The 21826-nt window shown below is 51.5% G+C and overlaps 11 non-coding genes across 11 annotated transcripts; all 11 read right to left on the bottom strand.

Moving 5' to 3' along the window:
* Positions 1–7455: 7455 nt before the first annotated feature.
* Positions 7456–7527, bottom strand: TRNAT-UGU (transfer RNA threonine (anticodon UGU)). Its single transcript has one exon. It is a non-coding gene; the product is annotated as a tRNA-Thr (tRNA).
* A 1156-nt stretch (positions 7528–8683) lies between these two features.
* On the bottom strand, positions 8684–8765 carry TRNAS-GCU (transfer RNA serine (anticodon GCU)). The gene has a single exon. It is a non-coding gene; the product is annotated as a tRNA-Ser (tRNA).
* A 1556-nt stretch (positions 8766–10321) lies between these two features.
* Positions 10322–10393, bottom strand: TRNAT-UGU (transfer RNA threonine (anticodon UGU)). Its single transcript has one exon. It is a non-coding gene; the product is annotated as a tRNA-Thr (tRNA).
* Positions 10394–11549: 1156 nt separating this feature from the next.
* Positions 11550–11631, bottom strand: TRNAS-GCU (transfer RNA serine (anticodon GCU)). The gene has a single exon. It is a non-coding gene; the product is annotated as a tRNA-Ser (tRNA).
* Positions 11632–13188: 1557 nt separating this feature from the next.
* On the bottom strand, positions 13189–13260 carry TRNAT-UGU (transfer RNA threonine (anticodon UGU)). The gene has a single exon. It is a non-coding gene; the product is annotated as a tRNA-Thr (tRNA).
* Positions 13261–14416: 1156 nt separating this feature from the next.
* TRNAS-GCU (transfer RNA serine (anticodon GCU)) lies at positions 14417–14498 on the bottom strand. Its single transcript has one exon. It is a non-coding gene; the product is annotated as a tRNA-Ser (tRNA).
* Positions 14499–16054: 1556 nt separating this feature from the next.
* Positions 16055–16126, bottom strand: TRNAT-UGU (transfer RNA threonine (anticodon UGU)). The gene has a single exon. It is a non-coding gene; the product is annotated as a tRNA-Thr (tRNA).
* A 1156-nt stretch (positions 16127–17282) lies between these two features.
* Positions 17283–17364, bottom strand: TRNAS-GCU (transfer RNA serine (anticodon GCU)). Its single transcript has one exon. It is a non-coding gene; the product is annotated as a tRNA-Ser (tRNA).
* Positions 17365–18895: 1531 nt separating this feature from the next.
* TRNAT-UGU (transfer RNA threonine (anticodon UGU)) lies at positions 18896–18967 on the bottom strand. The gene has a single exon. It is a non-coding gene; the product is annotated as a tRNA-Thr (tRNA).
* Positions 18968–20123: 1156 nt separating this feature from the next.
* On the bottom strand, positions 20124–20205 carry TRNAS-GCU (transfer RNA serine (anticodon GCU)). Its single transcript has one exon. It is a non-coding gene; the product is annotated as a tRNA-Ser (tRNA).
* A 1542-nt stretch (positions 20206–21747) lies between these two features.
* Positions 21748–21819, bottom strand: TRNAT-UGU (transfer RNA threonine (anticodon UGU)). Its single transcript has one exon. It is a non-coding gene; the product is annotated as a tRNA-Thr (tRNA).
* Between the last annotated feature and the right edge of the window lie 7 nt (positions 21820–21826).

The raw sequence follows: 21826 nt of genomic DNA, 5'->3' as shown, positions 1-21826 counted from the left end.
TCGGAACCCCTTTCCGGGCCCTTGGCAGTGCGGCAGGCTGGGAGACAGGGCCCAGGGCCTGAGCACCCGACCCGGGGCCCGCCCGGGCCCCTGGACCCAGCCGGGGCTCCCAAGCCCGGAGGCGCATGGGACGCCTCCCCGGTCCCTCCGGACCCCATCCCGGGCACCCTGCCACGCAGCAGCACCAAGGACAGAGCCCGGGGTGGGGAGGCCGCCCTCCCCGGGCCCTCAGGGGCCCTAGCCACTGCTCCTGAACCCAGCCAAGCAAGGGGAGGCTCCCCGGGCACATCGGAACCCCTTCCCGGGCCCTTGGCCGTGCGGCAGGCTGGGAGACAGGGCCCAGGGCCGGAGCACCCGACCCGGGGCCCGCCCGGGCCCCTGGACCCAGCCGGGGCTCCCAAGCCCGGAGGCGCATGGGACGCCTCCCCGGTCCCTCCGGACCCCGTCCCGGGCACCCTGCCACGCAGCAGGACCAAGGACAGAGCCCGGGGTGGGGAGGCCGCCCTCCCCGGGCCCTCAGGGGCCCTAGCCACTGCTCCTGAACCCAGCCAAGCAAGGGGAGGCTCCCCGGGCACATCGGAACCCCTTCCCGGGCCCTTGGCAGTGCGGCAGGCTGGGAGACAGGGCCCAGGGCCGGAGCACCCGACCCGGGGCCCGGCCGGGCCCCTGGACGCAGCCGGGGCTCCCAAGCCCGGAGGTGCATGGGACGCCTCCCCGGTCCCTCCGGACCCCGTCCCGGGCACCCTGCCACGCAGCAGGACCAAGGACAGAGCCCGGGGTGGGGAGGCCGCCCTCCCCGGGCCCTCAGGGGCCCTAGCCACTGCTCCTGAACCCAGCCAAGCAAGGGGAGGCTCCCCGGGCACATCGGAACCCCTTCCCGGGCCCTTGGCAGTGCGGCAGGCTGGGAGACAGGGCCCAGGGCCGGAGCACCCGACCCGGGGCCCGGCCGGGCCCCTGGACGCAGCCGGGGCTCCCAAGCCCGGAGGTGCATGGGACGCCTCCCCGGTCCCTCCGGACCCCGTCCCGGGCACCCTGCCACGCAGCAGGACCAAGGACAGAGCCCGGGGTGGGGAGGCCGCCCTCCACGGGCCCTCAGGGGCCCTAGCCACTGCTCCTGAACCCAGCCAAGCAAGGGGAGGCTCCCGGGGCACATCGGAACCCCTTCCCGGGCCCTTGGCCGTGCGGCAGGCTGGGAGACAGGGCCCAGGGCCGGAGCACCCGACCCGGGGCCCGCCCGGGCCCCTGGACCCAGCCGGGGCTCCCAAGCCCGGAGGCGCATGGGACGCCTCCCCGGACCCATGGAGCCCGTCCTGGGCATTGAGCCATGCCGTTGGCCTGGAGATGGGTGCCCCGGACGCCCGGGGGAGGTCTGTCTGGGACACATGGAGCCCGTCCTGGGCATTGAACCATGCCGTTGGCCTGGAGAAGGGAGCCCCGGACGCCCGGGGGAGGACTGCCCGGTACCCGTGGAGCCCTTCCCGGGTACTTTGCAACGCCGTTGGCCTCCTGGAGATGGGTGCCCCGAACGCCCGGGGGGCGGGCTGCCCGGGACCCGTGGAGCCCGTCCTGGGCACTCTGACCTGCTGTTGGCCCGGGGGGGAGGGACCCCAGACGACCGGGACCCGTGGAGCCCGTCCTTGGCACTCTGACAAGCCGTTGGCCCGGGGAAGGGAGCCCCAGACGACCGGGACCTGTGGAGCCCGTCCTGGGCACTCCTGTATGCCGTTGGCCCAGGGAAGGGAGCCCCGGACGTCCGGGACCCGTGGAGCCCGTCCTGGGCACTCCTGTATGCCGTTGGCCCGGGGAAGGGAGCCCCGGACGTCCGGGACCCGTGGAGCCCGTCCTGGGCACTCTGAAATGCTTTGGCCCGGGGAAGGGAGCCCCGGACACCCGGGGGGGAGGACTGCCCGGGACCCGTGGAACTCGTCCTGGGCACTCTGACATGCCGCTGGCCCGGGGAAGGGTGCCCCGGACGCCCGGGGCCCGTGGAGCCCGTCCTGGGCACTCTGACAAGCCGTTGGCCCGGGGAAGGGAGACCTGGACGCCCGGAACCCGTGGAGCCCGTCCTGGGCACTCTGAAATGCTTTGGCCCGGGGAAGGGAGCCCCGGACGCCTGGGGGAGGACTGCCCGGGACCCGTGGAACTGGTCCTGGGCACTCTGACATGCCGCTGGCCCGGGGAAGGGTGCCCCGGATGACCGGGGCCCGTGGAGCCCGTCCTGGGCACTCTGCCATGCCGTCAGCCTGGATGGAGCCCCGGACGCCCGGGGGGGCGAAGGCCCGGGACGCATGGAGCCTGTCCCGGGCACTCTGCCATGCCGTCGGCCTGGATGGAGCACCGGACGCCCGGGGGACGACTGCCCAAGAGCCATGGAGCCCGTCCTGGGCAATTTGACATGCAGTTGGCCTGGAGGAAGGAAGCTCCGGGTGGCCTAGGGAGGTGTTGCCCAGGCATATCCCATCTGGTCCCCATGGCAGAGAACCACCAACCCTGGAGGGGTGTCCGGGCATACCCTGCCCCATAGTAATCCGGAGGCAAATTACCCCCCTTTCTTGCAATCTGTGCACGCGAGGTGACAGAGGGGACCCAAGGCGTGAAAGAACCCGACCTCATGGAGCCCTCGCTGGGATCCGGGAGGCGAATGGCACCTCATTAAGACTTCCAGGGAAGTTCGGCCATCTGGTCCCCCCCATAGGAAAGCGTTGCGGGCGACCAGATGCCCGAGGGGATCCGGGCGACCAGATGGCCGAGGGAATCCGGGCGACCAGATGGCTGGGCATGGAGGTGAAGCCGCCTGGACTCTTCCCCACCCCGTCCCCGTCCCGGGACGAATGCCCGGGGCGCATGGAGCCCGTCCTGGCCACTTGACGTCCCGTCCTGGGCATTGAACCATGCCGTCGGCCTGGAGAAGGGAGCCCCCGGACGCCCGGGGGAGGACTGCCCGGTACCCGTGGAGCCCTTCCCGGGTACTTTGCAACGCCGTTGGCCTCCTGGAGATGGGTGCCCCGGATGCCCGGGGGTGGGCTGCCCGGGACCCATGGAGCCCGTCCTGGGCACTTTTACATGCCGTCGGCCTTGAGGTGGGTGCCCTGGACGCCCGGGGGAGGCCTGCCCGGGACCCGTGGAGCCCCTCCCGGGTACTTTGCCAATGCCGTTGGCCTCATGGAGATGGGTGCCCCGGACGCCCGGGGGGAGGACTGCCCGGTACCCGTGGAGTCCTTTCCGGGTACTTTGCAACGCCGTTGGCCTCCTGGAGATATGTGCCCCGAACGCCCGGGGGGAGGGCTGTCCGGGGCCCATGGGGCCCATCCTGGGCACTGTGACATGCCGTCGGCCTGGAGGTGGGAGCCCCGGACGAGCGGGGGAAGGCTGCCCGGGACCCGTGGAGCCCTTCCCGGGTACTTTGCCATCCCGTTGGCCTCCTGGAGATGGGTGCCCCGGACGCCCGGGGGAGGTCTGTCCGGGGCCCATGGAGCCCGTCCTGGGCAGTGTGACATGCCGTCGGCCTAAAGGTGGGAGCCCTGGACGCCCGGGGGAAGGCTGCCCGGGACCCGTGGAGCCCTTCCCGGGTACTTTGCCATCCCGTTGGCCTCATGGAGATGGGTGCCCCGGACGCCCAGGGGAGGTCTGTCCGGGACACGTGGAGCCCGTCCTGGGCATTGAGCCATGCCGTTGGCCCGGAGAATGGAGCCCCCAGACGCCCGGGAGAGGTGTTGCCCAGGCATATCTCATCTGGTCCCCCGGGCAGAGAACCACCAGCCCTGGAGAGGTGTCCGGGCGTACCCTGCCCCTAGTAATCCGGAGGGAAATTACCCCCCTTTCTTGCAATCCGTGCACGCGAGGTGACAGAGGGGACCCAAGGCGTAAAAGAACCCGACCTCATGGAGCCCTAGCTGGGATCCAGGAGCCGAATGGCACCTCATCGGGACTTCCAGGGAAGCCCGGCCATCTGGTCGCCCCATTGGAAAGCATCGCGGGCGACCAGAGGGCCGGGATCGAAAGGACTCCCAGCTCCCCATCCATCCCAAGCCTTCGCGGTAGGGTTCCTGACTGCCTGCCCACGCAAGGCAGGGCTCTTGGACCCCGGCTGGGCCTCAGGCGCAGGTTGGACCACCGGAGCTCTAGGGCCCGGACGACCTGGGGGAGGAATGCCCGGGACCCGTGGAGCCCGTCCTGGGTACTTTGACATGCCGTCGGCCTGGAGGTGGGTGCCCCGGACGCCCCGGGGGAAGCTGCCCGGGACCCATGGAGCCCGTCCTGGGTACTTTGACATTCCGTCGGCCTGGAGGTGGGAGCCCCGGACGCCCGGGGGGAGGTCTGCCCGGGACCCATGGAGCCCGTCCTGGGTACTTTGCCAATGCCGTTGGCCTCATGGAGATGGGTGCCCCGGACGCCCGGGGGACGAATGCCCGGGACGCATGGAGCCCGTCCTGGGCACTTTTCCATGCCTTCGGCCTGGAGCCCCCAGACACCCAGGGGAGGACCACCGTGAAAACCATGGAGCCCGACCCGGGCACTCTGCCATACCGTCAGCCTAGATGGAGCCCCGGACGCCCAGGGGACGAATGCCCGGGACGCATGGAGCCCGTCCTGGGCACTTTTCAATGCCGTCAGCCTGGATGGAGCCCCGGACGCCCGGGGGACGACTGCCCAGGAGCCATGGAGCCCGTCCTGGGCAATTTGACATGCAGTTGGCCTGGAGGAAGGAAGCCCCGGGTGGCCTAGGGAGGTGTTGCCCAGGCATAGCCCATCTGGTCCCCATGGCAGAGAACCACCAGCCTCGGAGGGGTGTCCGGGCGTACCCTTCTCCCTAGTAATCCGGAGGAAAATTACCCCCTTTTCTTGTAATCTGTGCACGCGAGGTGACAGAGGGGACCCAAGGCGCGAATGTACCCAACCTCCAGGAGCCCTCGCTGGGATCCGGGCGGCGAATGGCACCTCATCGGGACTTCCAGGGAAGTTCGGCCATCTGGTCGCCCCATAGGAAAGCGTTGCGGGCGACCAGATGCCCGAGGGGATCCGGGCGACCAGATGGCCGAGGGAATCTGGGCGATCAGATGGCTGGACACGGAAGTGAAGCCGCCTGGACTCTCCCGACCCTGTCCCCGTCCCCGTGCCCGTGCCCGGGATGCATGGAGCCCGTCCTGGGCACTTTTCCATGCCTTCGGCCTGGAGCCCCCAGACACCCAGGGGAGGACCACCGTGAAAGCCATGGAGCCCGACCCGGGCACTCTGCCATGCCGTCGGCCTGGATGGAGCCCCGGACGCCCGGGGGACAAATGCCCGGGACGCATGGAGCCCGTCCTGGGCACTTTTCCATGCCTTCGGCATGGAGCGCCCCGACACCCTGGGGAGGACCACCCTGGAAACCATGGAGCCCGACCCGGGCACTCTGCCATGCCGTCGGCCTGGATGGAGCCCCGGACGCCCGGGGGACAAATGCCCGGGACGCATGGAGCCCGTCCTGGGTACTTTTCCATGCCGTCGGCCAGGAGCCCCCTGACACCCAGGGGAGGACCACCGTGAAAACCATGGAGCCCGACCCGGGCACTCTGCCATACCGTCAGCCTGGATGTAGCCCCGGACGCCCGGGGGACGAATGCCCGGGACGCATGGAGCCCGTCCCGGGCACTCTGCCATGCCGTCCCGACAAATTCGTACGGACTCCTAACCTTCCGACACGGATCGGAATCGAGCCCTTTCTGACCCAGCAGATTTCAGGTTGATTTGCTATATACTTTACGTACGATTTTATAGGGGCCGATTCCGATCCGGTACGTAAAAGCAAATACGACCGACATGTCGGACAACCACGTACACCCAGGGGATAGGACTGCCCGGGTCACATGGACCCCGTCCTGGGCACTCTGATCTGCCGCCGGCGCCGGGGATCGAACCGTGATCACCAGATGGGGATATCCCAAAAATCTGGCATGGATACGGCCCGCCAGGACAGGTTTGGGCACCCCTGTCCTAGACTGTGTCAGAACTGGCAAATATATGTGGTGTTCAATAGACAGAGCACATGATATAGCAGAATTATCAAATCTGTTCCATTAGGACTGTAGTTTTTAATAGTCATGATAACATGTTAGCATGTGAGTCGATCTTGCACAGTGAATAAGGGAGCAGTGGCAGTATCTCCTTGGTCAGCTCTAGATGGCTCAACTGGGGAGATATGAGAACAGTGAGCTCCAGTGGCGCTATCGGTTAGCGCACGGTACTTATACAGCAGTACTTGCATTGAGGCATGCCGAGGTTGTGAGTTCGAGCCTCACCTGGCGCAGCTTACTGGTTTTTCATAAACCATTTCACTAAAAGTAAAGATTAAACTCAGGGTAAAGACGGCCCTTGCTAGAGAGTTTTTACTTCTTTTCAGGATCTGCGTGTCCGACTCTTCCAGGTGCAAATATCACAATCCTATTCGATGCTCCTTATAAACATTCCATGATGTGCCGTCTTGCATAGCATGCAAACACCACATCAGTGCATTTAAAAATACATTTGTAGAATAATAAATATGATGAAAACATTGTTGTCACGGGATAACCATATACTGAGGAGCTGCAAACAGTGCTGTATCAGCTACTAACAATAACATGTAAATGAAAGACATATCAAAAGAAGAGCGTCATCATATTAATGTTTCTAGTCAACATAAGAGTTGCACCATAGCAGCTTATGGTGCTTTCTGCTCAGATTGTGCCTCCAATCCCACATTGATTTTTTTTATTCTTTGCAGTTTAAAAAAACAATTCATGCTCAAAGTTACCTTTTTAAAACCATTCAACCTAATATATTTATTTCTCTAACTTGTGAATGTGGTCCATGTTCTCTTTTCCTCATCCCCATCACGATACTCCTTTTCCCGAAATCAGGTTCATTTCTTTATCCAGCTCACCCATCCAAGGTCACCAAATCTATGAAGCGATTCTGCTTTTTCTCACATTCTCTCTATGTACAAGATACCTTGTATCATTTGAATGGACAGCAGGAGAGTCGGATATTTATGGTTAGTGGGGGTGGGGTTTTGAAGATTAACCTCATTTGACTAAGAGCCGGGGCATCTGGGAGGAAAAGTATTTTAAGGGGGATGAAGTTCACATCTCCTTGGTGAAATTTCTAGATCCTTCTTTCATCCTTTCTGTGGATGCAGACTCAGTCGGAACAGAGGTCATAGTCCTCGCTCTGACTTTCAAAGGAACTTCAAATATGCATGGCTTATTTGGCTTTGCCCGGCAGGGCTTGCCCGGCGGGGTGAGAATGGCGTTTGTCAGGCGTTCGTCAGGCGATCGGAAGGGGTGAGGCGATAGTTTATGGTTCAATGGTTTTCATGAAGTCTTCTTGATACGATGAAAGCAGGAAAGGGAAGCTTGTCAATAAGCAAACTTAAGACAAGGTGTGACTCCTAGAAAGAATGACTTGGAAACAACATACAGAAACTCACATATAAAAAGGCCCTGATGAGGCTTGAACTCATGACCCCTGGTTTACAAGACCCGTGCTCTGCCACTGAGCTACAAGGCCAGCCTGCCTGCAGTATGTAAATCGCTTCATGTATTCTTACTGCGGTATGAAGATATCTATGATTTTGAGACTCTGTATGGAAATGCAGTTGCATTTGAATGTCTACATGCGTGCACAAATTGAAGAGCATGCTTAAGACACTTTTCTTGGAAGTAGGAAAAACTCCATTTTGATTTGAGAACATAAGAGTATTCACATTTATGACCATACTGATAGCTCTAGTTAGTATGTCCACAATCAGTGACAGATAGAGAACTCACTTATTAGATGTGATCTGTCTCTGTGGGGCAGACATATGTCAACAGTCATACACTTGAGATGGCTGAAACTTTAGGAGTAAGAGCTGCTTTCTTATCAGTCTATCTATCCAAACTGGTTAGAAGTAACCCTGGGCGTCCGAATCGGCTACGCCCACGGAGTAGGCGTAGTGTTGCCTTCTACGCATTTTGCGTAGACAGCGTAGCCGGCAACACTACGCCCACTCCGTGAGCGTAGCCGATTCGGCCGCCACCCGCCTCCCTCCCGCCCTCCCCTACATACATTATTTAAGCAACTAACCTTAATAAAACAATTTTTAAAGCACTTACCATGTCCGGGGCTCTTCCGGGGCTCCCTCTTGGAATAGCGTCCCTTCCTGGATACCAATGCGCATGCGCGGCCTCCCGCGCATGCGCATTTCTCGGGAGAAATGCGCATGCGCGGCCGCCCGCGCATGCGCATTGGTATCCAGGACGACGCTATTCCAAGAGGGAGCCCCGGACGAGCCCCGGACACGGTAAGTGCTTTAAAATTGTTTTATTAAGGGTAGTTGCTTAAATAATGTATGTAGGGGAGAGCGGGAGGGAGGTGCGTAGTGGGGCTACGCGGAGTGCGGGAGTGGGCGTAGCTTCTCGCCCACTCCGCGTAGCTCCGCGGAGCCCCACTACGCCCACTGCGACCAGGGTTAGTTAGAAGGCCAGGAGTGAGGGAAAGGCAATCCTCTGGACACTTCATGAAAGATCTAATTTCAATTAAGCACAAAACCCCTTAATTTGACATAATCGCCAAAATGGAATAGTCAGTTGGGCCCTTCTAGTGGATTATGGCTGTGTCTTGAAAGAGAGTGTAATTGTACTACGAGACATGCCCACCTTCAAAAGAGTGTCTGATGGCGTTCCGACTAAGGTGGGATTCGAACCCACGCGTGCAGAGCACAATGGATTAGCAGTCCATCGCCTTAACCACTCGGCCACCTCGTCTGCCTTAGGTGACTATGTTTCATTTTTTAGGAAATTCTTACGATGTGCTAATTACAAATAATCATAAGTTTCTCCTAGACTGTGTCAGAACTGGCAAATATATGTGGTGTTCAATAGACAGAGCACATGATATAGCAGAATTATCAAATCTGTTCCATTAGGACTGTAGTTTTTAATAGTCATGATAACATGCTAGCATGTGAGTCGATCTTGCACAGTTAATAAGGGAGCAGTGCCAGTATCTCCTTGGTCAGCTCTAGATGGCTCAACTGGGGAGATATGAGAACAGTGAGCTCCAGTGGTGCTATCGGTTAGCGCGCGGTACTTATACAGCAGTACTTGCATTGAGGCATGCCGAGGTTGTGAGTTCGAGTCTCACCTGGCGCAGCTTACTGGTTTTTCATAAACCATTTCACTAAAAGTAAAGATTAAACTCAGGGTAAAGACGGCCCTTGCTAGAGAGTTTTTACTTCTTTTCAGGATCTGCGTGTCCGACTCTTCCAGGTGCAAATATCACAATCCTATTCGATGCTCCTTATAAACATTCCATGATGTGCCGTCTTGCATAGCATGCAAACACCACATCAGTGCATTTAAAAATACATTTGTAGAATAATAAATATGATGAAAACATTGTTGTCACGGGATAACCATATACTGAGGAGCTGCAAACAGTGCTGTATCAGCTACTAACAATAACATGTAAATGAAAGACATATCAAAAGAAGAGCGTCATCATATTAATGTTTCTAGTCAACATAAGAGTTGCACCATAGCAGCTTATGGTGCTTTCTGCTCAGATTGTGCCTCCAATCCCACATTGATTTTTTTTATTCTTTGCAGTTTAAAAAAACAATTCATGCTCAAAGTTACCTTTTTAAAACCATTCAACCTAATATATTTATTTCTCTAACTTGTGAATGTGGTCCATGTTCTCTTTTCCTCATCCCCATCACGATACTCCTTTTCCCGAAATCAGGTTCATTTCTTTATCCAGCTCACCCATCCAAGGTCACCAAATCTATGAAGCGATTCTGCTTTTTCTCACATTCTCTCTATGTACAAGATACCTTGTATCATTTGAATGGACAGCAGGAGAGTCGGATATTTATGGTTAGTGGGGGTGGGGTTTTGAAGATTAACCTCATTTGACTAAGAGCCGGGGCATCTGGGAGGAAAAGTATTTTAAGGGGGATGAAGTTCACATCTCCTTGGTGAAATTTCTAGATCCTTCTTTCATCCTTTCTGTGGATGCAGACTCAGTCGGAACAGAGGTCATAGTCCTCGCTCTGACTTTCAAAGGAACTTCAAATATGCATGGCTTATTTGGCTTTGCCCGGCAGGGCTTGCCCGGCGGGGTGAGAATGGCGTTTGTCAGGCGTTCGTCAGGCGATCGGAAGGGGTGAGGCGATAGTTTATGGTTCAATGGTTTTCATGAAGTCTTCTTGATACGATGAAAGCAGGAAAGGGAAGCTTGTCAATAAGCAAACTTAAGACAAGGTGTGACTCCTAGAAAGAATGACTTGGAAACAACATACAGAAACTCACATATAAAAAGGCCCTGATGAGGCTTGAACTCATGACCCCTGGTTTACAAGACCCGTGCTCTGCCACTGAGCTACAAGGCCAGCCTGCCTGCAGTATGTAAATCGCTTCATGTATTCTTACTGCGGTATGAAGATATCTATGATTTTGAGACTCTGTATGGAAATGCAGTTGCATTTGAATGTCTACATGCGTGCACAAATTGAAGAGCATGCTTAAGACACTTTTCTTGGAAGTAGGAAAAACTCCATTTTGATTTGAGAACATAAGAGTATTCACATTTATGACCATACTGATAGCTCTAGTTAGTATGTCCACAATCAGTGACAGATAGAGAACTCACTTATTAGATGTGATCTGTCTCTGTGGGGCAGACATATGTCAACAGTCATACACTTGAGATGGCTGAAACTTTAGGAGTAAGAGCTGCTTTCTTATCAGTCTATCTATCCAAACTGGTTAGAAGTAACCCTGGGCGTCCGAATCGGCTACGCCCACGGAGTAGGCGTAGTGTTGCCTTCTACGCATTTTGCGTAGACAGCGTAGCCGGCAACACTACGCCCACTCCGTGAGCGTAGCCGATTCGGCCGCCACCCGCCTCCCTCCCGCCCTCCCCTACATACATTATTTAAGCAACTAACCTTAATAAAACAATTTTTAAAGCACTTACCATGTCCGGGGCTCTTCCGGGGCTCCCTCTTGGAATAGCGTCCCTTCCTGGATACCAATGCGCATGCGCGGCCTCCCGCGCATGCGCATTTCTCGGGAGAAATGCGCATGCGCGGCCGCCCGCGCATGCGCATTGGTATCCAGGACGACGCTATTCCAAGAGGGAGCCCCGGACGAGCCCCGGACACGGTAAGTGCTTTAAAATTGTTTTATTAAGGGTAGTTGCTTAAATAATGTATGTAGGGGAGAGCGGGAGGGAGGTGCGTAGTGGGGCTACGCGGAGTGCGGGAGTGGGCGTAGCTTCTCGCCCACTCCGCGTAGCTCCGCGGAGCCCCACTACGCCCACTACGACCAGGGTTAGTTAGAAGGCCAGGAGTGAGGGAAAGGCAATCCTCTGGACACTTCATGAAAGATCTAATTTCAATTAAGCACAAAACCCCTTAATTTGACATAATCGCCAAAATGGAATAGTCAGTTGGGCCCTTCTAGTGGATTATGGCTGTGTCTTGAAAGAGAGTGTAATTGTACTACGAGACATGCCCACCTTCAAAAGAGTGTCTGATGGCGTTCCGACGAAGGTGGGATTCGAACCCACGCGTGCAGAGCACAATGGATTAGCAGTCCATCGCCTTAACCACTCGGCCACCTCGTCTGCCTTAGGTGACTATGTTTCATTTTTTAGGAAATTCTTACGATGTGCTAATTACAAATAATCATAAGTTTCTCCTAGACTGTGTCAGAACTGGCAAATATATGTGGTGTTCAATAGACAGAGCACATGATATAGCAGAATTATCAAATCTGTTCCATTAGGACTGTAGTTTTTAATAGTCATGATAACATGTTAGCATGTGAGTCGATCTTGCACAGTGAATAAGGGAGCAGTGCCAGTATCTCCTTGGTCAGCTCTAGATGGCTCAACTGGGGAGATATGAGAACAGTGAGTTCCAGTGGCGCTATCGGTTAGCGCACGGTACTTATACAGCAGTACTTGCATTGAGGCATGCCGAGGTTGTGGGTTCGAGCCTCACCTGGCGCAGCTTACTGGTTTTTCATAAACCATTTCACTAAAAGTAAAGATTAAACTCAGGGTAAAGACGGCCCTTGCTAGAGAGCTTTTACTTCTTTTCAGGATCTGCGTGTCCGACTCTTCCAGGTGCAAATATCACAATCCTATTCGATGCTCCTTATAAACATTCCATGATGTGCCGTCTTGCATAGCATGCAAACACCACATCAGTGCATTTAAAAAATACATTTGTAGAATAATAAATATGATGAAAACATTGTTGTCACGGGATAACCATATACTGAGGAGCTGCAAACAGTGCTGTATCAGCTACTAACAATAACATGTAAATGAAAGACATATCAAAAGAAGAGCGTCATCATATTAATGTTTCTAGTCAACATAAGAGTTGCACCATAGCAGCTTATGGTGCTTTCTGCTCAGATTGTGCCTCCAATCCCACATTGATTTTTTTTATTCTTTGCAGTTTAAAAAAACAATTCATGCTCAAAGTTACCTTTTTAAAACCATTCAACCTAATATATTTATTTCTCTAACTTGTGAATGTGGTCCATGTTCTCTTTTCCTCATCCCCATCACGATACTCCTTTTCCCGAAATCAGGTTCACTTCTTTATCCAGCTCACCCATCCAAGGTCACCAAATCTATGAAGCGATTCTGCTTTTTCTCACATTCTCTCTATGTACAAGATACCTTGTATCATTTGAATGGACAGCAGGAGAGTCGGATATTTATGGTTAGTGGGGGTGGGGTTTTGAAGATTAACCTCATTTGACTAAGAGCCGGGGCATCTGGGAGGAAAAGTATTTTAAGGGGGATGAAGTTCACATCTCCTTGGTGAAATTTCTAGATCCTTATTTCATCCTTTCTGTGGATGCAGACTCAGTCGGAACAGAGGTCATAGTCCTCGCTCTGACTTTCAAAGGAACTTCAAATATGCATGGCTTATTTGGCTTTGCCCGGCAGGGCTTGCCCGGCGGGGTGAGAATGGCGTTTGTCAGGCGTTCGTCAGGCGATCGGAAGGGGTGAGGCGATAGTTTATGGTTCAATGGTTTTCATGAAGTCTTCTTGATACGATGAAAGCAGGAAAGGGAAGCTTGTCAATAAGCAAACTTAAGACAAGGTGTGACTCCTAGAAAGAATGACTTGGAAACAACATACAGAAACTCACATATAAAAAGGCCCTGATGAGGCTTGAACTCATGACCCCTGGTTTACAAGACCCGTGCTCTGCCACTGAGCTACAAGGCCAGCCTGCCTGCAGTATGTAAATCGCTTCATGTATTCTTACTGCGGTATGAAGATATCTATGATTTTGAGACTCTGTATGGAAATGCAGTTGCATTTGAATGTCTACATGCGTGCACAAATTGAAGAGCATGCTTAAGACACTTTTCTTGGAAGTAGGAAAAACTCCATTTTGATTTGAGAACATAAGAGTATTCACATTTATGACCATACTGATAGCTCTAGTTAGTATGTCCACAATCAGTGACAGATAGAGAACTCACTTATTAGATGTGATCTGTCTCTGTGGGGCAGACATATGTCAACAGTCATACACTTGAGATGGCTGAAACTTTAGGAGTAAGAGCTGCTTTCTTATCAGTCTATCTATCCAAACTGGTTAGAAGTAACCCTGGGCGTCCGAATCGGCTACGCCCACGGAGTAGGCGTAGTGTTGCCTTCTACGCATTTTGCGTAGACAGCGTAGCCGGCAACACTACGCCCACTCCGTGAGCGTATCCGATTCGGCCGCCACCCGCCTCCCTCCCGCCCTCCCCTACATACATTATTTAAGCAACTAACCTTAATAAAACAATTTTTAAAGCACTTACCATGTCCGGGGCTCTTCCGGGGCTCCCTCTTGGAATAGCGTCCCTTCCTGGATACCAATGCGCATGCGCGGCCTCCCGCGCATGCGCATTTCTCGGGAGAAATGCGCATGCGCGGCCGCCCGCGCATGCGCATTGGTATCCAGGACGACGCTATTCCAAGAGGGAGCCCCGGACGAGCCCCGGACACGGTAAGTGCTTTAAAATTGTTTTATTAAGGGTAGTTGCTTAAATAATGTATGTAGGGGAGAGCGGGAGGGAGGTGCGTAGTGGGGCTATGCGGAGTGCGGGAGTGGGCGTAGCTTCTCGCCCACTCCGCGTAGCTCCGCGGAGCCCCACTACGCCCACTACGACCAGGGTTAGTTAGAAGGCCAGGAGTGAGGGAAAGGCAATCCTCTGGACACTTCATGAAAGATCTAATTTAAATTAAGCACAAAACCCCTTAATTTGACATAATTGCCAAAATGGAATAGTCAGTTGGGCCCTTCTAGTGGATTATGGCTGTGTCTTGAAAGAGAGTGTAATTGTACTACGAGACATGCCCACCTTCAAAAGAGTGTCTGATGGCGTTCCGACGAAGGTGGGATTCGAACCCACGCGTGCAGAGCACAATGGATTAGCAGTCCATCGCCTTAACCACTCGGCCACCTCGTCTGCCTTAGGTGACTATGTTTCATTTTTTAGGAAATTCTTACGATGTGCTAATTACAAATAATCATAAGTTTCTCCTAGACTGTGTCAGAACTGGCAAATATATGTGGTGTTCAATAGACAGAGCACATGATATAGCAGAATTATCAAATCTGTTCCATTAGGACTGTAGTTTTTAATAGTCATGATAACATGTTAGCATGTGAGTCGATCTTGCACAGTGAATAAGGGAGCAGTGGCAGTATCTCCTTGGTCAGCTCTAGATGGCTCAACTGGGGAGATATGAGAACAGTGAGTTCCAGTGGCGCTATCGGTTAGCGCACGGTACTTATACAGCAGTACTTGCATTGAGGCATGCCGAGGTTGTGGGTTCGAGCCTCACCTGGCGCAGCTTACTGGTTTTTCATAAACCATTTCACTAAAAGTAAAGATTAAACTCAGGGTAAAGACGGCCCTTGCTAGAGAGCTTTTACTTCTTTTCAGGATCTGCGTGTCCGACTCTTCCAGGTGCAAATATCACAATCCTATTCGATGCTCCTTATAAACATTCCATGATGTGCCGTCTTGCATAGCATGCAAACACCACATCAGTGCATTTAAAAATACATTTGTAGAATAATAAATATGATGAAAACATTGTTGTCACGGGATAACCATATACTGAGGAGCTGCAAACAGTGCTGTATCAGCTACTAACAATAACATGTAAATGAAAGACATATCAAAAGAAGAGCGTCATCATATTAATGTTTCTAGTCAACATAAGAGTTGCACCATAGCAGCTTATGGTGCTTTCTGCTCAGATTGTGCCTCCAATCCCACATTGATTTTTTTTATTCTTTGCAGTTTAAAAAAACAATTCATGCTCAAAGTTACCTTTTTAAAACCATTCAACCTAATATATTTATTTCTCTAACTTGTGAATGTGGTCCATGTTCTCTTTTCCTCATCCCCATCACGATACTCCTTTTCCCGAAATCAGGTTCACTTCTTTATCCAGCTCACCCATCCAAGGTCACCAAATCTATGAAGCGATTCTGCTTTTTCTCACATTCTCTCTATGTACAAGATACCTTGTATCATTTGAATGGACAGCAGGAGAGTCGGATATTTATGGTTAGTGGGGGTGGGGTTTTGAAGATTAACCTCATTTGACTAAGAGCCGGGGCATCTGGGAGGAAAAGTATTTTAAGGGGGATGAAGTTCACATCTCCTTGGTGAAATTTCTAGATCCTTATTTCATCCTTTCTGTGGATGCAGACTCAGTCGGAACAGAGGTCATAGTCCTCGCTCTGACTTTCAAAGGAACTTCAAATATGCATGGCTTATTTGGCTTTGCCCGGCAGGGCTTGCCCGGCGGGGTGAGAATGGCGTTTGTCAGGCGTTCGTCAGGCGATCGGAAGGGGTGAGGCGATAGTTTATGGTTCAATGGTTTTCATGAAGTCTTCTTGATACGATGAAAGCAGGAAAGGGAAGCTTGTCAATAAGCAAACTTAAGACAAGGTGTGACTCCTAGAAAGAATGACTTGGAAACAACATACAGAAAGTCACATATAAAAAGGCCCTGATGAGGCTTGAACTCATGACCCCTGGTTTACAAGACCCGTGCTCTGCCACTGAGCTACAAGGCCAGCCTGCCTGCAGTATGTAAATCGCTTCATGTATTCTTACTGCGGTATGAAGATATCTATGATTTTGAGACTCTGTATGGAAATGCAGTTGCATTTGAATGTCTACATGCGTGCACAAATTGAAGAGCATGCTTAAGACACTTTTCTTGGAAGTAGGAAAAACTCCATTTTGATTTGAGAACATAAGAGTATTCACATTTATGACCATACTGATAGCTCTAGTTAGTATGTCCACAATCAGTGACAGATAGAGAACTCACTTATTAGATGTGATCTGTCTCTGTGGGGCAGACATATGTCAACAGTCATACACTTGAGATGGCTGAAACTTTAGGAGTAAGAGCTGCTTTCTTATCAGTCTATCTATCCAAACTGGTTAGAAGTAACCCTGGGCGTCCGAATCGGCTACGCCCACGGAGTAGGCGTAGTGTTGCCTTCTACGCATTTTGCGTAGACAGCGTAGCCGGCAACACTACGCCCACTCCGTGAGCGTAGCCGATTCGGCCGCCACCCGCCTCCCTCCCGCCCTCCCCTACATACATTATTTAAGCAACTAACCTTAATAAAACAATTTTTAAAGCACTTACCATGTCCGGGGCTCTTCCGGGGCTCCCTCTTGGAATAGCGTCCCTTCCTGGATACCAATGCGCATGCGCGGCCTCCCGCGCATGCGCATTTCTCGGGAGAAATGCGCATGCGCGGCCGCCCGCGCATGCGCATTGGTATCCAGGACGACGCTATTCCAAGAGGGAGCCCCGGACGAGCCCCGGACACGGTAAGTGCTTTAAAATTGTTTTATTAAGGGTAGTTGCTTAAATAATGTATGTAGGGGAGAGCGGGAGGGAGGTGCGTAGTGGGGCTACGCGGAGTGCGGGAGTGGGCGTAGCTTCTCGCCCACTCCGCGTAGCTCCGCGGAGCCCCACTACGCCCACTACGACCAGGGTTAGTTAGAAGGCCAGGAGTGAGGGAAAGGCAATCCTCTGGACACTTCATGAAAGATCTAATTTAAATTAAGCACAAAACCCCTTAATTTGACATAATTGCCAAAATGGAATAGTCAGTTGGGCCCTTCTAGTGGATTATGGCTGTGTCTTGAAAGAGAGTGTAATTGTACTACGAGACATGCCCACCTTCAAAAGAGTGTCTGATGGCGTTCCGACAAAGGTGGGATTCGAACCCACGCGTGCAGAGCACAATGGATTAGCAGTCCATCGCCTTAACCACTCGGCCACCTCGTCTGCCTTAGGTGACTATGTTTCATTTTTTAGGAAATTCTTACGATGTGCTAATTACAAATAATCATAAGTTTCTCCTAGACTGTGTCAGAACTGGCAAATATATGTGGTGTTCAATAGACAGAGCACATGATATAGCAGAATTATCAAATCTGTTCCATTAGGACTGTAGTTTTTAATAGTCATGATAACATGTTAGCATGTGAGTCGATCTTGCACAGTGAATAAGGGAGCAGTGGCAGTATCTCCTTGGTCAGCTCTAGATGGCTCAACTGGGGAGATATGAGAACAGTGAGCTCCAGTGGCGCTATCGGTTAGCGCACGGTACTTATACAGCAGTACTTGCATTGAGGCATGCCGAGGTTGTGGGTTCGAGCCTCACCTGGCGCAGCTTACTGGTTTTTCATAAACCATTTCACTAAAAGTAAAGATTAAACTCAGGGTAAAGACGGCCCTTGCTAGAGAGTTTTTACTTCTTTTCAGGATCTGCGTGTCCGACTCTTCCAGGTGCAAATATCACAATCCTATTCGATGCTCCTTATAAACATTCCATGATGTGCCGTCTTGCATAGCATGCAAACACCACATCAGTGCATTTAAAAATACATTTGTAGAATAATAAATATGATGAAAACATTGTTGTCACGGGATAACCATATACTGAGGAGCTGCAAACAGTGCTGTATCAGCTACTAACAATAACATGTAAATGAAAGACATATCAAAAGAAGAGCGTCATCATATTAATGTTTCTAGTCAACATAAGAGTTGCACCATAGCAGCTTATGGTGCTTTCTGCTCAGATTGTGCCTCCAATCCCACATTGATTTTTTTTATTCTTTGCAGTTTAAAAAAACAATTCATGCTCAAAGTTACCTTTTTAAAACCATTCAACCTAATATATTTATTTCTCTAACTTGTGAATGTGGTCCATGTTCTCTTTTCCTCATCCCCATCACGATACTCCTTTTCCCGAAATCAGGTTCACTTCTTTATCCAGCTCACCCATCCAAGGTCACCAAATCTATGAAGCGATTCTGCTTTTTCTCACATTCTCTCTATGTACAAGATACCTTGTATCATTTGAATGGACAGCAGGAGAGTCGGATATTTATGGTTAGTGGGGGTGGGGTTTTGAAGATTAACCTCATTTGACTAAGAGCCGGGGCATCTGGGAGGAAAAGTATTTTAAGGGGGATGAAGTTCACATCTCCTTGGTGAAATTTCTAGATCCTTATTTCATCCTTTCTGTGGATGCAGACTCAGTCGGAACAGAGGTCATAGTCCTCGCTCTGACTTTCAAAGGAACTTCAAATATGCATGGCTTATTTGGCTTTGCCCGGCAGGGTGAGAATGGCGTTTGTCAGGCGTTCGGAAGGAGTGAGGCGATAGTTTATGGTTCAATGGTTTTCATGAAGTCTTCTTGATACGATGAAAGCAGGAAAGGGAAGCTTGTCAATAAGCAAACTTAAGACAAGGTGTGACTCCTAGAAAGAATGACTTGGAAACAACATACAGAAACTCACATATAAAAAGGCCCTGATGAGGCTTGAACTCATGACCCCTGGTTTACAAGACCCGTGCTCTGCCACTGAGCTACAAGGCCAGCCTGCCTGCAGTATGTAAATCGCTTCATGTATTCTTACTGCGGTATGAAGATATCTATGATTTTGAGACTCTGTATGGAAATGCAGTTGCATTTGAATGTCTACATGCGTGCACAAATTGAAGAGCATGCTTAAGACACTTTTCTTGGAAGTAGGAAAAACTCCATTTTGATTTGAGAACATAAGAGTATTCACATTTATGACCATACTGATAGCTCTAGTTAGTATGTCCACAATCAGTGACAGATAGAGAACTCACTTATTAGATGTGATCTGTCTCTGTGGGGCAGACATATGTCAACAGTCATACACTTGAGATGGCTGAAACTTTAGGAGTAAGAGCTGCTTTCTTATCAGTCTATCTATCCAAACTGGTTAGAAGTAACCCTGGGCGTCCGAATCGGCTACGCCCACGGAGTAGGCGTAGTGTTGCCTTCTACGCATTTTGCGTAGACAGCGTAGCCGGCAACACTACGCCCACTCCGTGAGCGTAGCCGATTCGGCCGCCACCCGCCTCCCTCCCGCCCTCCCCTACATACATTATTTAAGCAACTAACCTTAATAAAACAATTTTTAAAGCACTTACCATGTCCGGGGCTCTTCCGGGGCTCCCTCTTGGAATAGCGTCCCTTCCTGGATACCAATGCGCATGCGCGGCCTCCCGCGCATGCGCATTTCTCGGGAGAAATGCGCATGCGCGGCCGCCCGCGCATGCGCATTGGTATCCAGGACGACGCTATTCCAAGAGGGAGCCCCGGACGAGCCCCGGACACGGTAAGTGCTTTAAAATTGTTTTATTAAGGGTAGTTGCTTAAATAATGTATGTAGGGGAGAGCGGGAGGGAGGTGCGTAGTGGGGCTACGCGGAGTGCGGGAGTGGGCGTAGCTTCTCGCCCACTCCGCGTAGCTCCGCGGAGCCCCACTACGCCCACTGCGACCAGGGTTAGTTAGAAGGCCAGGAGTGAGGGAAAGGCAATCCTCTGGACACTTCATGAAAGATCTAATTTCAATTAAGCACAAAACCCCTTAATTTGACATAATCGCCAAAATGGAATAGTCAGTTGGGCCCTTCTAGTGGATTATGGCTGTGTCTTGAAAGAGAGTGTAATTGTACTACGAGACATGCCCACCTTCAAAAGAGTGTCTGATGGCGTTCCAACGAAGGTGGGATTCGAACCCACACGTGCAGAGCACAATGGATTAGCAGTCCATCGCCTTAACCACTCGGCCACCTCGTCTGCCTTAGGTGACTATGTTTCATTTTTTAGGAAATTCTTACGATGTGCTAATTACAAATAATCATAAGTTTCTCCTAGACTGTGTCAGAACTGGCAAATATATGTGGTGTTCAATAGACAGAGCACATGATATAGCAGAATTATCAAATCTGTTCCATTAGGACTGTAGTTTTTAATAGTCATGATAACATGCTAGCATGTGAGTCGATCTTGCACAGTGAATAAGGGAGCAGTGCCAGTATCTCCTTGGTCAGCTCTAGATGGCTCAACTGGGGAGATATGAGAACAGTGAGCTCCAGTGGCGCTATCGGTTAGCGCGCGGTACTTATACAGCAGTACTTGCATTGAGGCATGCCGAGGTTGTGAGTTCGAGCCTCACCTGGCGCAGCTTACTGGTTTTTCATAAACCATTTCACTAAAAGTAAAGATTAAACTCAGGGTAAAGACGGCCCTTGCTAGAGAGTTTTTACTTCTTTTCAGGATCTGCGTGTCCGACTCTTCCAGGTGCAAATATCACAATCCTATTCGATGCTCCTTATAAACATTCCATGATGTGCCGTCTTGCATAGCATGCAAACACCACATCAGTGCATTTAAAAATACATTTGTAGAATAATAAATATGATGAAAACATTGTTGTCACGGGATAACCATATACTGAGGAGCTGCAAACAGTGCTGTATCAGCTACTAACAATAACATGTAAATGAAAGACATATCAAAAGAAGAGCGTCATCATATTAATGTTTCTAGTCAACATAAGAGTTGCACCATAGCAGCTTATGGTGCTTTCTGCTCAGATTGTGCCTCCAATCCCACATTGATTTTTTTTATTCTTTGCAGTTTAAAAAAACAATTCATGCTCAAAGTTACCTTTTTAAAACCATTCAACCTAATATATTTATTTCTCTAACTTGTGAATGTGGTCCATGTTCTCTTTTCCTCATCCCCATCACGATACTCCTTTTCCCGAAATCAGGTTCACTTCTTTATCCAGCCCACCCATCCAAGGTCACCAAATCTATGAAGCGATTCTGCTTTTTCTCACATTCTCTCTATGTACAAGATACCTTGTATCATTTGAATGGACAGCAGGAGAGTCGGATATTTATGGTTAGTGGGGGTGGGGTTTTGAAGATTAACCTCATTTGACTAAGAGCCGGGGCATCTGGGAGGAAAAGTATTTTAAGGGGGATGAAGTTCACATCTCCTTGGTGAAATTTCTAGATCCTTATTTCATCCTTTCTGTGGATGCAGACTCAGTCGGAACAGAGGTCATAGTCCTCGCTCTGACTTTCAAAGGAACTTCAAATATGCATGGCTTATTTGGCTTTGCCCGGCGGGGTGAGAATGGCGTTTGTCAGGCGTTCGTCAGGCGATCGGAAGGGGTGAGGCGATAGTTTATGGTTCAATGGTTTTCATGAAGTCTTCTTGATACGATGAAAGCAGGAAAGGGAAGCTTGTCAATAAGCAAACTTAAGACAAGGTGTGACTCCTAGAAAGAATGACTTGGAAACAACATACAGAAACTCACATATAAAAAGGCCCTGATGAGGCTTGAACTCATGACCCCTGGTTTACAAGACCCGTGCTCTGCCACTGAGCTACAAGGCCAGCCTGC

The sequence above is a fragment of the Lissotriton helveticus genome, chromosome 5_1 (genome assembly GCF_964261635.1).
Source record: "Lissotriton helveticus chromosome 5_1, aLisHel1.1, whole genome shotgun sequence".
Taxonomy (NCBI): domain Eukaryota; kingdom Metazoa; phylum Chordata; class Amphibia; order Caudata; family Salamandridae; genus Lissotriton; species Lissotriton helveticus.
Note: the sequence above shows the minus strand (reverse complement) of the source record. Positions and strands in the feature narration are given on the sequence as shown.